Below are 16553 nucleotides of genomic sequence, written 5' to 3'. Positions count from 1 at the left end.
CTTGACCCTGACCCATGTGAAGAGATGGGGAAGGGCAAGGGAAAGGGGAGAGAGGGGGAAATAGTTACAGAATCTAGGAGGCCACCGCTATAAACAGGGAGGGTAACCAAAATGTCTGGATTATATAGAACCTCTGGAGGAAGGGCACCCAGCCCTTGAGTTGCAAAGTTGGAGGCAGAGGATAAGATATGCCAGCCATACCCTGTAACAGATAGGGCTTGAGGGATGCTAGGAAAACATGACAGCCAGGTCTGCTTTCAAATGTCAAATAGGGCACCACAGCCATTTGTCCCAGGGTTTAAGATTTAACAGTGTGCTTATCAAGTGTACTTTTATCCATGGCAAATGACTACATAAGATTGAAAAACATGGTATTATTGGCAAATATGAAACTTGATAAGTTCATGAAATGGCTTTTGCATCCATTATGCTATCTGTAACAATTTGAGATTTTTTTTTTAAAGTGTCTAACCACACTGTATGAAACCCACATTTAACTCACTTGTTGTAAAGGCAAAACATTTTTCCCTCTCAAATTCAATAAGTTTTACTGGTCTAACTTAAAGAGGGGTAGCTAAAATGTTCAATATAATTTGATCATGATCAATTGCTCCTCTTCCATTTTCTAGGGGAAATAATATGAGCACATCATGAATAAAATGATGGGCACAGTTGCTGCTCCTTAGCAATTAGTAGGGATGGGCACAGGGTGGGGAGCTATTTGCACAGAAATCAAGGTCAGTTTTTAAACCCATATTTATGATAGTGAGAGGAGCCAAGAAAGGGAAAAATATCTTTTAAATAGTTATTAGGGGTTTTATGGAAACTGAATAAGTGAATAGAATCTGCAATGGGAAGCAAACATAAGTACAAAAAGATAATTCAGCAGTGCCAGGATACATTCAGATCTTGGAAGAATATACGTAAAACTGAAGACATCAGCTCTGGAAACAATGACAAAAATAAATTTCCACTCTGAAGCCTTTTTTAGAGTTTGACTACTGCTTTCCTATCACCTTTTGTTAAAGATTTTAGTACAACATTCTGCTTTGCCCTGTTACATAAAAGATGTTGAAACTTCTTATAGACACTTTGCTAATCAACTTCTATCATTAAAATTAGATTTAAAAACTCAAGTATTTTGGCAGTTCCTTGTTGCTACAACTTATATCCTTATAATTTATAACCTCATTTTGTCTTGTTGATTTAAATAGCACAGTGTCTTTCTTCACTAATGACTGTGTGAAAGATACTTCACTGGCACTGAAGAAATATACTGATCAGATGTCACAAATGCCAAGTCATAATCAAGGGGGAAAAGTTGAATGGGTTTAAAGATTAGTTCTATGCACATAGACAACTACAAAACAAAGTTTGGAGAGATGAGAATGTTGAATAGTATATTCAAACACACAGAAATAAACTGAATGATGAAGTCAGGATTGTAGGAATGCTGGAACTTTATAATAAAAGACCCTATTACTAAGATAAGATACTAAAAATTGTATAAAACTTTAAAAAATGATCAGTGATGGCAGAAAACTTTTTAGATGGCACATACAATAAGTAGAAAATTGGAGGATGAAAAAATTTTGATTCCTAGAACAGCATAAGAAAAAAAAACACAATTTATCCTAAAAAGTAAAGGAAGAAAAACTACTGTAAAATCATCTTCATTCTAAGAACCTTAAGTAATTTAGGCAAACATTAATAAAGAATGAGCAGTTAGTATATTAAGAAGTAGTTGTAGGGTAGTAGTGGTGTATACCTTTAATCCCAGCATTCTGGAGACAGAGGCAGAGGCAGGCAGATCTCTATGAATTTGAGGCCAGCCTGTTCTACAGAACAAGTTCCAGGACAGCCAGGGCTACAAAGACAAACTCTGTCTCAAAAACAAACAAATAAGCAAAACACCATGCAGCAGCAACAACAATAAAAGTTGTGTAAGTTGGGGCCTGGAGAAATTTCACTGGTTAATATCCCCTGCTGATTTTGTAGAAGAACAAGAGTTTTAAGTTTATTTGTTTGGTTGCTCACAATAGTCTGTAACTCCAGCCACAGGGCCATCTTACACTTCCAGTCTCTTCAGACATGTTCAAGTACCATTACACACAAGTAACATATTTAAAAACAATAAATGTATATATTTTAAAAATGTACAAGTTTAAAATCATTTATTTGATAGTTGTCTTTCTTTTCAGTATATTTGTGGGCATTATACTTTTGAACAATATGTTTGATAGAATTTGCAGGATCCCAGGTAAGAGTTCAAAGGAAGGGAAAACACCAAATGGGGTGATGGTCCATTTTTTTTTCCCAGCAGGTCTCCTTGCATGAAAAACAGTGCCTTCCAACTGAATGAGCAATACCTTTTCTATCTTTGTCCCTAATTTCATTGGTATGTGCTCTGATGGGTAGTATATAAATCAATAATCCATGTCCATGCATCCTAACTCTCTCTACATACATACACTGGTATGATCCTCATCTGGGAGGTAAGATTGGAGGAAGCTCAAGTGAACTCAAGTAAATTGGGGAAAAATCCAAGGTTTGGAACACCTACATCAGACTAAAAGTCAAGGTTTAGTTTTGGGTTATGTGTGTCTTCATAGTACTCCTGACTCCTCACCTATATGATGGCATGACTAGAGGAAGACAGGGGTATAGAGTCTTTAGTCAATGAACAGTATCCTAATTTAAACCCATGCATTGCATATTGCCAGTCTATAATGAAATGGCATGCTTCATAGCAATAGAAATAAAGTATCACTTTCCTTATTTCAGATGATGACTTCCTAAAGAAATGCAGATCAGTCTATGTTCTTATACAAGTTAATTTTAACAATCTCCCTCATTCAAGGGTATTGTTGTAAAGTTTGAAACTTATAATTCAGCTATTCTTGACCAGTAGTAGAAGTAGGAACGAAGAGATGAATAAATTAATAGAAACTTGTATTTTCATATATGCCATCTTTCCACTGGGTATTTGTATCATATGGTTTAGGCTTTATTTTAGTGTTTATGATAATGTTGTGAGAGTCAAGATAAGCTACTATGGAAACTGCAATTAGTTCTTCCTAACTGTAGTTGTTCAAATGGATTCTAAGACAAACATAGACAGGCATGGTGGTGCTGACATGTAGCCACAGCTACTTGGAAGACTACAATGGGATGATCACTTCAGCTGAGTTCAAGATTAAGAGACGGCAAGACCCTCTTCAAAAATAACATCAATAAAAAGGAAGAAAAACATGAAGAATCTGGGTACTAATTACTGTGACCCATGAAGTAAAATGTTCCTTTAAGTGAGAACACTGTGTTCTGTCTTCTTCCATGCCTCGTACTTTTAGGGCTAAAAATTGATTCTTTCAGTCTAATGCAAAACCATAGATATGACAACTTTTAATAAAATTTTTAAGTCATACTGATTAAGTATCATCTGACGTGAAGAGGAAGTTATAAGTATGCCATAGATTCTGCCAGAGTTCAGTAACTGGAGAATTTTTCTATCAATATATCCAAAAAGATGAGACTAAAGTATAGAGTAAATTAATTTGATATTATATCATAATAACTAAGAAAATTTCAATTTCAAGAATCATTTTAAGGAAATGTTAATGTCTGTATCATTTCAATAGACCAAATCATTTCATAGAAATGATGATTTTCAGAGAAATATGATATCACAAATATTTTTGATTAATACATAAACATTATTTATTTTCTGAAACACTAGTATAGACAGATGACAAATACCACTAGAAAATAAATTTAATTTATTCATTTATTTTGTTTCTTTTAAGAGCAGGCTTTTAAATAACATATTCCAGAAATATTTGAGTAATAGAGTTCTATTAAAGCAGAAAAACTCATCAACAAAATGAATGCAAGAAGATGATTTCTAAGTTGCTGTGATTCCATTCTTTATATAAACGTACATGTACAGATCCAATGGAGAGTGATTAGACCTCTTTTAATAGAATTTGTAGCTCTAGGCTTCGCGATGTATTTGGCTGCTATCTATGACATGATCCAGATGTTCAAGTTCATTTTAGGTTTTGTCTGAACTAGCTCAAATAATAGATTTCAAGAATGCTCTAAACACCAAGAGGACTTGGAAACTAGCATGGCAATCAGTTTCTTCTGATAGAAAAAGAAAGTGCACTCTGGAGGGAGTGAAGAAGTTGTTTACAATTCTGAAACTAAAGCACAGCTTGCATTTCTAAATCAAGAAGTGCTCTGTATTATTACTACCCCTGAAATCAATTTTACCAATTATAGAGCAGAAATCAAGCCCTCTAAGAACAATGTTTATGAAAGATGCTCATTCTTTTGCATGTGTATGAATTTGGTCTTATTCATGGTCCCATCATTCATTTATCGATTCAAAATGAAAATGGAGTAACTTATGCAGAAAACTCAACTGATTGTAGCAATTTTCAGAAAAACTAAAAGTTTACCATGTTTACTCTCATCTCAAAACCATCTAATAGGGTAGTGGAAAATAGAAACAAATATAAAATATGATATTTATTTTAACACTGAATGTTATATTCTTTGAAGATTTTTTTTACATGTTATTGGAAGAATAAGAATAAATCTAGCAGAGGGTAATGATCTAATGTTTGTATGCTCCAAATGAAAGAAAGCAACTAGATTGTGGTGCAGAAGATGCCATAGTATTTGGAATAGAGAACCAAGAGTAGTGAGTATGAGGAAGGTCCACACTTCTTCTTTCTTGCTGATACAGGTAATTTTGCAACGTTATTATGAGAGACAACCATATTGAATATTGGATACAGGTTGCAGGTGGGACTTGTTTTTATTAATTATTTCCTACAGGGAAGTTCTGAAAAAATTCATTACAATATAGTAATGAAAATGAATGCTAAAGACAGAATTATTCTACTGTGTGAGTTTATGCGTTTACCTTTATTTTATTTTGTATTTAATCCTAACTTCCACATAGGAGTAAAAAAAGCAGAACTCCTCTTTCTGTATCTGACTTACTTGCCTTAATGTGATGGTCTCTATTAGGCCCATTTTCATGAAAATCAAATGATGCTATTATATATATATATATATATAATATATATATATAATATGTGTTAAGAAGTATTATTCATATATATGTATAAATATTATTCATCTGTTGATGGGAATCTACAGTTTGGCTATTGTCTTGAGCTCCACAGTAATCACAGAACTTGGATTTCTCTTATGTATGTTGACTTTTGTTTCTTTGAAGGGCATACTCAGAAATTCTGATGGGTCATTTGACAGTAACAATTTTGGAGCCCCTAGATTGTTGTCAATGGTACTATATTAACTTTCTTTTTTTGTGTGTGGGTTTTCGAGACAGGGTTTCTTTGTAGCTTTGGAGCCTTTCATGGAACTAGCTCTTGTAGACCAGGCTGGCCTCGAACTCACAGAGATGTGCCTGCCTCTGCCTCCAGAGTGCTAGGATTAAAGGTGTGCTCCACCACCGCCTGGCTTACTATACTAACTTTCATCTTCATCTACAATATATAAGATCACTCTCTCAATCACACCCTTACCACCACAATTTTGATTAGGGTGAAATAGAATATGTGTGGTGTTGATTTTTAATTTTCCTATGGCTAAGGAGGTTATGCATTTCCTTGTATTTCATGGACATTTTCACTTCTTTGGGGGTAATATATTTATATCACTTGACTAACTAAGATTGGATTATGTTTTCTTTTGTCAATAATTTTTTTAGCTTGTTAAATATTCTGGACGTTTGTCTCTTGTCAGAAAAATAGTTGGCAAAGACTTTCTCCACTCTAGGATGGCTCTTGCTGTTTAGAAGCTTTAGAAATATGATGTATTTTCACATGCTAACCCTTTTTATTTCTTGAGTTGTTAAAATTTACTATTCAATGAATCTTTACCCATTCATATTACAAATGCCTTTCTCATGCTTCATATAATATTATCAGAGTTTTGAGATTTAGATTAAGGTATTTGATACATTCAGACACATTTGGTACTTGTACTAGGTTAGAGATAAGAAATCTACTATCATTCTCCTACATGTGAATATTCCTTTTTTAAACACCATGTATTAAAGAGGCTGTCTTTTCTCTAGTATGTTTGGCACTCTTTGTTTTTGAGTCCTCTATTCTTTTCCATTAGTCTACATGTTTATTTTATGCCAATATCATGCTTTTGTTATTACGATTATACAGCAGAATGGGCAGTCACACTTGGTGATGCCTCTAACATTGATCCTTACCTCAAGGATTGCTTTGGTTACTCTGAATCTTTTGGTGTTTTCATAAAACCTTTAGGACTTTTCTCCCATTTCTATGAAGAATTTTAATAGAGATTCCATTGATTCTTCCTATTGTTTTATTGCTGTCATATTCATTTTAAAAATAATCCAATATATGTGATAACATAGGAGGCCTTTTCATCTTCTAGTATCTTCAGTTTCATTCTTTGTATTTCTGGTTTCATTTAGAGATTGTTTACCTTCTATGTTGAGATTATTCCTGAGCACATACTGTGAATGAGTTCACATCTCAGACTCTCAGGTTTGCTGTAATGTTGTGGGCTGTTGGCAGCACAATGTAAGATGCTCAGGTAACACATAGAAATTGAAATAGGAAAAGAAAGAATGCCTTGCAAATATGTAGGAACTGTTCTGACACCACATAGGAGGACCTATAATCCCAACAATTCCCAGTCTTTAACCTCTTTCTGATGAGAAACCAGACACATAAAGGAGTTAGTGTTTTACAGTCTATTTGGTTAAAAGTAGGTGAAGAAAAACCTTTCCTCAGATAAAAAAAGAATTTATCTTTAATAAGAAAATCAAAATTTATAACCTAGAGAAATAGAAAATGGTTACTATTTAAGTCAGTATAATTGATATAGATTTACTGAGGTTTAATTAACAAATATCTGTAGCATTGTTTTTGAAAAATACTTTCATTGTTATTTTGTTAAAAAAAATAATGGAGTTATTCTTCAAGGGGGAAACAATAACCCAACTACACACCAAAAACTATCATATGAAATTCCCAGTGTCAAAAATAAGCTACCTCTTTTTGAGTTTTTGGCAAATGAGGTCTTATAGATAGATCTTCAAGAATCACGGGCTATTGGCAAAGCTCCTGGTCATTCACTAGACCTTGATGAGAAGATCTCATTGCCGAAGACATTGATTATGTGAATCATAGAACAAGGAGACATCAGACATATTCTTACCTGTAACCTTCATCCCTGATGGCTCATGGTGCTGAAGGAGTGTTGTGTATGGCTGGGGAAGGCAAGAAAGTCCCAGTCTCACCCATCTGTAAACATGTAAGCTACAATACTCGACCTGAAAAGATAGACTCACTGGTGAAATAAGATTGAACCCATACCTGGCACCTGTAGTGTGACACTATCCCTTGTAAACGCCTGCTTGCCTCCACACCCCAGATAGATGGTTGACAATGTATCAGCAGGGTTCTCTAGATAAACAGAACTCACCCCCCCCCCACCACATACACACACGCAAATGCCAGTGTATGAATGAACTTCTCAGAGAGGATGAGAACAAGAGGGGAAGCAAGCTTCCTTCTTCCATATACTTTACATAGGCTGCCAGCTGAAGTTGTGGCCCAGACTAAATGTGTACATAGGTGTCCCCAAGAAGATCCAGACAAAAAGTATGTCTTCCAACCTCAAACAATTTAATTAATAAAATAATCACTCACCAGTTTACCCAACCACTTGAGTATTAGCTAATTCCATATATGTCAAATTGACAACCAAGAACAGTCATCATGTACCAGAAACCAAAATATGGGTACCACCAAAGTCCAAATTGATGAAACAGTGAATTTTATTAGGCTTATGTACAAGAGTATAGGTGAGAGGCTACTTAAAGGAGCGGAAATATCTCAAACACACCATTGTGGAACTTACCCTCATCATGAGTAACAGCCCACAAAAGTTAAGTATCTAGAATGCATTGCCCAGCCTGATAGCAGCTAGTTGGAGAGTGAGCATCCTTTCCCAATGACTCAGACCAGTTCTCAAGAGGCTTTGTGTCCTTGATGGTTTGGCTGGTCAGTGGTTCTTCCAGTTGGTTGGGCTTATCTCATGTCTTCTATGCAGCTCCCACTGTCTGAGATGACTCTCTGCAGTCTCTACTACTTACGTAGTCTAGGGGAGAGAGACACCTGGTGAATCTGGTCAGGTTCAGGGCCTGCTAGAAGCTATTGGAGTTGTTTACTCTCAGTGGTAACAGAGCTTCCCGGCAGGTTGGTGTGTTTTACCTCCTCACAGAAAATCCTGTTGATTCACTTCCCTCTAAACACCATGTACTGAACTATCCTGTTGTCATACTTCCCCTTCCCAACTTGTGTCTCAAGGAGCTTCCCTCCAGGACAGGAGGTTTCAGCCCTGGGAGAAAAGTGCAAGACAACAACAGTGTTAAAGGAACCATGAACCGGTGGTCAGATGGGTCGCCAGCCCTATGGGAGAACTTATTCCTATTTATACTTCTATTTTGTAATTTTGTTTTTCCTTCATAGCTTAATAAAACTCCATTGTGTATATATACCACATTTTCATCATCTCTTGGCAGAGGGACCCCTAGGCTGATCCCATTTCCTGGTTTTTGTGAAGAGAGAAACAATGAACATGGATGTTCATGAAGAACTCTGGGCAACTTTGAAAGAAAGAAAAGAATGAATGGATAAAACTAGAAAGAAAAATTCTGTTATATGGAAGCTTATCATGAAAAATAAAGTACGTATTCAATCAGAATTAATATAATTACTTGAGAGAAAAATCTCCTGACTTAATGAAAGTGAATCAAATTTCTCATAACTTAAGATTTCACGTGAGTGGTTTGTATATAAAAATACTCTTAATTTAGAAAAGATGTTTATTAACAGATTTCTCTCTACGGTCATGGGACAGTAGAAATGACCAAAGTTCAAAGGTAAACTTGGGTGTGGTTAATATTCAAATATCTTTAGGGACAGTAGAAAAAACTCCCAGGCAAATTGTCTCATTACAGGTCTGAAGTGTTCCCAAGGTTTGCAAACCTTGAAAGACAAACATACATTTCTCTAAATGCTCCTGAACCAAAATTACATCAATGTGTTCTTTAATTCTTGTATTTTAAAACCCATGATTTTCCTGCGGTAAGAGCCTCAGAGCTATTGAAGCCTCAAGGTTAAAGGGTTGCCAAAGCCAATTGTGGTCCAGGCGCATCAGCCAGCTCTTGCTTTTTTTTTTTTTTTTCTTCTTGAAGCATTGTGTATAGACCCTTTCTTGCCTATCTCAGGTTCAGAAACCCTGGACTCTAAAACTGAGGTCATCTTCATAAAGAGGCTGGTGTACACTGTCCCTGTGGTCATAAGAGATTCTACCTTAGCACGTTCGTGAAGAACTCAGAGCACCCCCATGACTTTTGGTTAAACTAAGAAGAAACTCAAAGTCTCCTTTATATATTTGCTATTGGAATTGCACACCTAATCTCAAAACTGTTCACCTTGACTAAGTTCATGTACCTCCACAGTACTGGATAAAGCATAGGTGCATGGAAACACAAAGTTTATTTACATATCAATCACACAATATATATATATATGCGTATGATTCATTAATTCTGTCTTTTCAGACAACAGTTTTAAACTGTGCTCCTTGTTCAATAATGGGAAGGATACAAGCATAAGGATGGCTTTTACAGAACTCTTCCCATAAGGCTTAGAGCTAGAATTTCTCATAAGTGATGGCCTTGATATCACATGGCATATGTCCCACCATTACAGCTGATGGTTTTCCTAAGGTGTTGACTGAAGTTAGAGGACAAATATCTTTTTCCTCTGCCCAGGGTCCTCCAAGCACAACTGTACTGAAAAGTAAGCCGCATCTTATTCCAAAGCAGGCTGCTCCCTGTCTCTACTGTACTTTGTAGCCTCAGCGTATGCAGCTAGTGTGACAAGAGAGTGCCTTAGGGCTGCTGCCGTCAGGGTTACCAGCTATACTATCTATCAAAACAGGATTATAAGCCAAATATTGAACTACAGCTTTATTTGCTTCCTTAATGCCACCTGGGAAAATGACCAAGATTATAAAATTTGGCCATATCCATAGCATATAAGAAAAGAAAAATACAAGAAAATCTTCTCATGAGCAACACTAATCAGCATAATTTTGAATTTAAAACGCGGTTACGTTTTAAGTAAAAAAGTTATCTAGAAACTCTAAAAATTAGTTTTGTATGTTATAGTCACTAGCTATAATGTCCAGCTGTTGCTTTTTATGAAGGCAATGTATAACACAATGTTTAATATCTAGTATTAAACATTTTTACTTGATTAATGTTAACTATTATTAGTTGCTAAACACAGTTCACTGTTTTGATTCACTTTTATTGCAGAAGCTTTTCCAAGGGGGAAAGTTCAACTTTTTATTTCAGGACAGTGATATGTTAGTGGGCAGAAATTTACATCTTTTCTGTAGGACTAGTTGAATTCAGCATATAATATGTGCATGAAGAAGGAAAAGGATGCTTATAGGTTGGGGGAGGCAGGGTACTCCAAGGAGTTGTGGGTGGACCCAGCCTGGACAGTGTCAAGGGAGGCAAAATGGTATAGATATATGTAGGGACATGAGATCAGGGCCTGGGCTTTCTTAGCCTGTGAGGTATAATGCCCATTTTCTTTTATTCCTTTTTCTTAAGTGTGCAACATTAAATAACAAATTTAAGATGTTTCTGTAAAAATAATCTCAAGGTAGATAGCATGATCCAATCCTAACTCCGTCCCCATGTATTTCTGGATGCATACCACATGTCTTCATTTTTCAAGGTGCACATTTATCAATTGGCCACAACGTTAATGGGTTTTACTAAGTACCTACAGTAATTGTCGTATGGCCTCAGTACACCATTATTTTCCTGGCTATTTATTATTATTCATTGGGAATTAGAATTTTATAAACTAGTATTTTCTTTTTATTTCAACAAATAAATTCTGATTTATTTCTGGAAGACAGTCCTTACATTACAATATTGTTTCATCTTAATATCCACTGTGTTATTTTAAGTGAATCTGGAATTTTGAAGATCAGGATATATCCTGAAGAAGATAAAGAGAATTAACTTAATTAGGTGAGAATCTTGACTCTAATGATCTCTAAGCATTTTGGCAATAAGAAGACAAAATTATCACAGAATAAAAATTTCAGCTATAAATAGAAGGAATGGTTCTTGTTCTGCTATAATTTCATAGAGGAAATAATCATTACATAAGATTGTAAAATTAAGTAGAAAGCAGACTAGAAAAGCTCTGGCATACTTGGTAAGGATTTTAATGTTTACCCAGAGGCAGTGAAAATTTATATGTAAGAGATAGAAACAATTTTTCACTCATTTATTTTTACATGAGCTAATGAGAAAATGTGTTTCTGAGAAATCCAGCCTGTCTCAGAACTCAATGTCCTCCTTCCTCAGCCTTCTGGGTGTTAATATAAGTAGTTTCTAAAAGTATACATAAATAGCAATATGAAAACTATTTTGGAGAAAGGTAAGATTAGAAGTTAGTAATCTACTACAATTAAGTAATGACAATGACTTAGTTTAGATGCAGATGCTGGGAGACATAGCTCAGTTGGATTTCAGTAAGGAGATGGCATTGTATTGGGATGAGTTGGAGAGGCGTGCAGACAGGAGTTGGCTTAAAGAGCTGAGTGAAGGTAGTGCCACTGATCCACCAGAAAGCAGAGAACATTGCGGAATGAAAAGCAATGCAACTGGGAAGTAAATAAGATAAGGAGTTTGAATATCTACTGAATTCCTGAGGGAGCTGCGATGGGAACTGAACATTCTATGAGTTGGCTATCTGAATAACTAGGGTGGTTTGAGGGTTCATCAGAATATAGGTGATCTAAGACTGAAAGTAATAGGGGCAAATCATGGAACCCTAACTTTTCAGACTGGTCTACACTGAGCATTTTCAGACAATGTGTGTAGTGTTTTACCCAGCACAAGTTCAGACACACACACATTATTTATAATAGAAACCAATAATTAATCAAAAGATGAGAATGAAGTTAACATGTGATGCCATCATAGAAATAATTCCTGTTAGCATTTGACATGTCTCTTGTATCTCTCCTACAAGTATATGAGCATTTGTTTACTTTTAATAGAAAATTTGTTTATTGGAGGCATTGTTTTACAAAAATTTTATCATAATATATATAGAAGATTTTACATCATTAGCTACAATATATGGTTTAGCCCTCCAAAAAACAACACTTATCTAGCCAACATCAAAGGAATCATTCTTAGTCTGCAGCATCAAATTGAAGAAGTAGACATTGGCAAAGTACCAGCTACATGTGTGATCTGAAGTCTGTTCTTATTCTCTAAGACCTAATCGCACCCCTGCATCTGCAAAATCTACCACAGCTTTGCAGTTTCTGTTCCGTTTCATGATATTCTCTTTTATAAAATGCCAGTGGGCGTTATCACCACAAATTCAGTGTTTAACAAATGCATTAATGTGCTTATACTTGAAAGAAAAAAGTGGGACAGAGAATATTAAGTGTCTAATTGATTTCTTGGGAGGGTGAGAATCAGGGCTGGGAAGAGAACCTCACATGCTTCTCTCCAGTATGTTGAGTTCTCTGCTACTCAGCAAAACCTTGCAGATCACCCCACCCTGCCACTCTGGAATACTGACTTACCCAGTCTGAACCTCCGAGGGTTCTGTGGTTTTAACATCACTAACCGTTATGGGCAGACGCCTGCTTTCAATCCCAGTGTGGCTTCCTTCTGGACATCCTTTCTTTCCAGGACCGGATTCCAGCTTCACCTTGGCAGCAGAGCCGCTCTTAGCCTCCAGCAGTCATATCTTGCCTTGTTGTCAGATCCCATTTAATCTGCCTGACTATGATGTTGGGTCATTCAGCTGAGGCTGACTCCAACGTTATGTTCATTTTTGACTTTTCTTTTGCAGACGGTTTATGTCACAGTGCAATTTGTTTGGGGGCAGGATGGAGTCTCTGATTATAGGCTACCGTTCCATTAGTCAGGACAACCCTCAACATCCACAGCTGTTTCTCTTTTGTGGTGCATTTTAAAAGTTACGGTTTTATTAACATTCCCATGAAAAATATATATCCATGTCTCACCAACAATGAAGATAGGGAAATTATTGTGCATATTTCATGATCAATATACAAACTCAAATTGTGAAGTGCCGTCTTGATTTTCTTCATTACCCCTGTATATCCATCCTCAGAATGGGAGGACTCTGAAGTCATCGATGAAATAAATACATAGACTTTCATATATACAATTTTAAAATTTGAGGATACAATTTTAATCATGAAGTATATTAAGGAAGTTATCTAGAATTTCCCTAGATGGGAAGGAAATGTAAGATATCATTGCTCATGGATAATCCATTTGTTGGCACAGAATTGTTAATAAAAGTTCAATGTCTTACTTGAAGGCTAATCAAACATGCTCACAAAAAGCTTGATAATGGATGAATGCGAAGCTTTTGAAGAACAGTAGATATTTTCACCTTACAATAAGGGACATTGTGATAACAAGTCAAGATTAAATTTCAAAAATCTTTAAAAATCCATTTAATAGTTCTTCAGAGGTTTACTACTTCTCAGTTTCTAGGCGTGGTCTGTGACATTTCCTTTATGTTACACAATGTGAAAACTGACACAGTTCACTCAGGGTTTAAAATAAAATAGAACGTGAAGTTGGTAGGGGTAGGAAGCTAGAGAGTGGAAGGGGTGTGAGGGAAGGAAGTGAGTTTTATCCAAATGAATTATGCATGTGAGAAATTTTCTTTTTTTTGAAATTTAAAGAAAAAAATTTATTGAAGATCTGAAAAAGAACTCCTACAAGATTGACTTTTCCATAAAACTGTAGCTACACGATGCATTGCGTCTATCATGTTAAAATGTGCATTAGACACAAATACAAAAACCATGAAACAAGTCACCATTCTTTAACAATTAAGCAAAGATAAAATGCCTAAGGAACAACATGGATGACTTGCAAAGGATGGGCTCTTTAAGCACCATTTAAAAAAAAAAAAAGGAGCACAGATGGATGAGTGTTCAGTTATATACACTGAAGTGAACCTTTGGCAAGAGGAATCAGAGCATTTTGTCATAGAGCATTAACACATATAAAAGTGCGTAGTGTCAAAGGGACAGAACCACCAGCATTCAAAAGCAGCTTTATCAACTAAGCAATAAAACACTCTACAGCATGTCCCTCTGCTGTCCATCACTGAATACACTGGTAGAAACTTTGAAATGAAAAAAAGAAAGGAAAAAAAGGAGCAGTGACTCCTTTAATTTTCTCTGTTTAAAACCAAACAGAAAACAAACATCAATTCTGTTATACACTAACGCGTCTTCAAAGTTCATCATTTGTACAAGATAAGGACTAAGAACCAAACTGTTTACGGAGATCCAAGCATGAGCGGGAGAGGGCACGCCCCTCACACAGCTTTCCGATGGTACTCAGGAGGACCCACTCATAATCACTGGCATTGAACAAGGTTGCAGAATTCTTCTCCAGGTACTTGAGGAAATCATGTAGATAGTTCAGTAATAAAGCAAGGCTTTTCTCATCTAGAGGTGTATAGGCCAACATTGCTCCAATTCGCACAAATAATCTCAGTAAGTGTGGTGCTCCATACACCTGGGACATGGGTGCATCAGGATGATCTGCAAGAATCTCAGCATACTGTGGTCTCTCAAATTTGTAGAGCAGCTGAGTGCCCAGCATTACATTGAAATACTCCTTTATCCCTGCTACAACCTCATTGACGGCATACTCCTTATTATCTGTATTTCCTCGAGATATCTTATAATTTGCATAATCCTCCAAAATGGAATCCACATTCTTCTTAGCAGGAAGATAAAAAAGCTGCTTTTGTCTGGTGATCAAGTCCCAGTCATCAACAAGCCATGGTTTCAGCTCTTCCGGAATCTTTACTTTAGCTTCCACTCTGTTCATGAATGTTTCTTCATTTTCAACTGTAGGATCTACCCGGGCTCTCTTCTTCCTAGGAGACTGAGGTGTCTCACTGGTACTGCCACCATCTCCATTTCCAGGTGTTTTCTGCTTGTTCTTCTTTGTTTTCACTTCAACATTTTTCTGCTGCAGACCAGATGTCTTCTTTCCTGGAGCAGCCCCTCTCATCTTGCCCTCTGCATATTGTTCCTGATTGGCCTTTTGAAGCTCTAGCTGTTTTTGCAAATTGGTGTCCACATATTTGAGTACTCTGCTTTCTGGAACCCATTCATCCCAATTTTTGTTCCAACCACTGTAATGGATAAAGTATTTCACTTGTTTGTCCTTTATGGCAGCCTTTACACACTTTGCTTTGTAGAGAAGGGGCCCATGAAAGCACAGCACTCTCTCGCCCTCCTGGAATTTGGGCTTCGGATCCTGTTTGGGCGCCATTTATAAGTGATTCGCTGCCTCCTCCTTCTCCCACAACCCCCGACTGCCGCCCCCTACTCTCTACCCCTCCCAACTTCGCGTCAGGAGCTCCATTGGGAACAGCCAGCTCTACATCCTGGGCATGATTTACCAGAGCCGCCTGACCTCAAACTTTCCACAAGTAAGAACCTGTGTCAATGTTCCCCCCCCCTTTTTAAATTGAACTATATATTTTTTCTGCTCCCCTCCATTCCTCCTCACTTCCCTTCTACCATCCCCCTATGATCCCCAAGCTCCCAATTTTTGTCCTTCTCCACTTCCCATGTATATTAGATATGTTCCACTTTTAAAAAGATTATGACACCTAAGCATTATGAAAAGGTCTATAAGGAGTCATTCCTTGCACAAAAGTCTTACAGGCAACTTCACTTTTTAGTTATGTTATGCATAAGAACTGCTGTGAGTATGATATCATGCTTGACTCATGCAACCTGCCTGAGGAGCACATGTTCAATGCCCACCTTCCCGCACATTTCTGGAAACTCCTTCAGTTAATGATCCTAGATGGGCATCCACCCATGCTAAGCTCCCTCGGCTGAGAACTTATATCCTTACAGCCAACTCCACCCACCTCTGCCAGCTCCACCCACCTCTGTCTGGCACTCTTGACCCCATCCCTAGACAGAAACACTCCAGCCTGCAGAAATGTTATGATGTCTGGTGTTTTATTGATTTACTTTAACAATGTGGACTCTAGACACCAAACACAGGTTCTCTTGCTTGCAAGATAAACACATCATTGGTTGAGTTGCCGTCCCAGCCCCCAGACACTGTTTCTTTAAATAAGGTTTCTTTGTGAGCCTATCTTTTTGTTTTCTTTTTTTCTTCTGCAATTATCATAATGTCCACATGAATGCCCTTGGTGGTTTTCCAAAAGTCACATAGGCCTTATTTTCACTCTTCTTTCTCTTCTAACTAAACAACTTCATGTGACTTAATTTTGAATTTGATTTTTCCCTCTGTATTTAATAAAGCCTGCTTCTAAAACTGATTACTAAATGAGGTGCTTAAGTTAAAACTGCTGCTTACTTTA

General features: G+C 36.7%; 1 pseudogene; it reads right to left on the bottom strand.

Annotated features, from left to right (window-relative positions):
- Window positions 1-14510: 14510 nt before the first annotated feature.
- On the bottom strand, window positions 14511-15481 carry LOC121465056 (annotated as a pseudogene).
- Window positions 15482-16553: the final 1072 nt, after the last annotated feature.

The sequence above is a fragment of the Microtus oregoni genome, unplaced genomic scaffold (assembly GCF_018167655.1).
Source record: "Microtus oregoni isolate MIOR12 unplaced genomic scaffold, Mior012 000029F_ref0000214, whole genome shotgun sequence".
Lineage (NCBI taxonomy): Eukaryota > Metazoa > Chordata > Mammalia > Rodentia > Cricetidae > Microtus > Microtus oregoni.
This window is presented reverse-complemented; position numbering and strand designations above follow the sequence as displayed.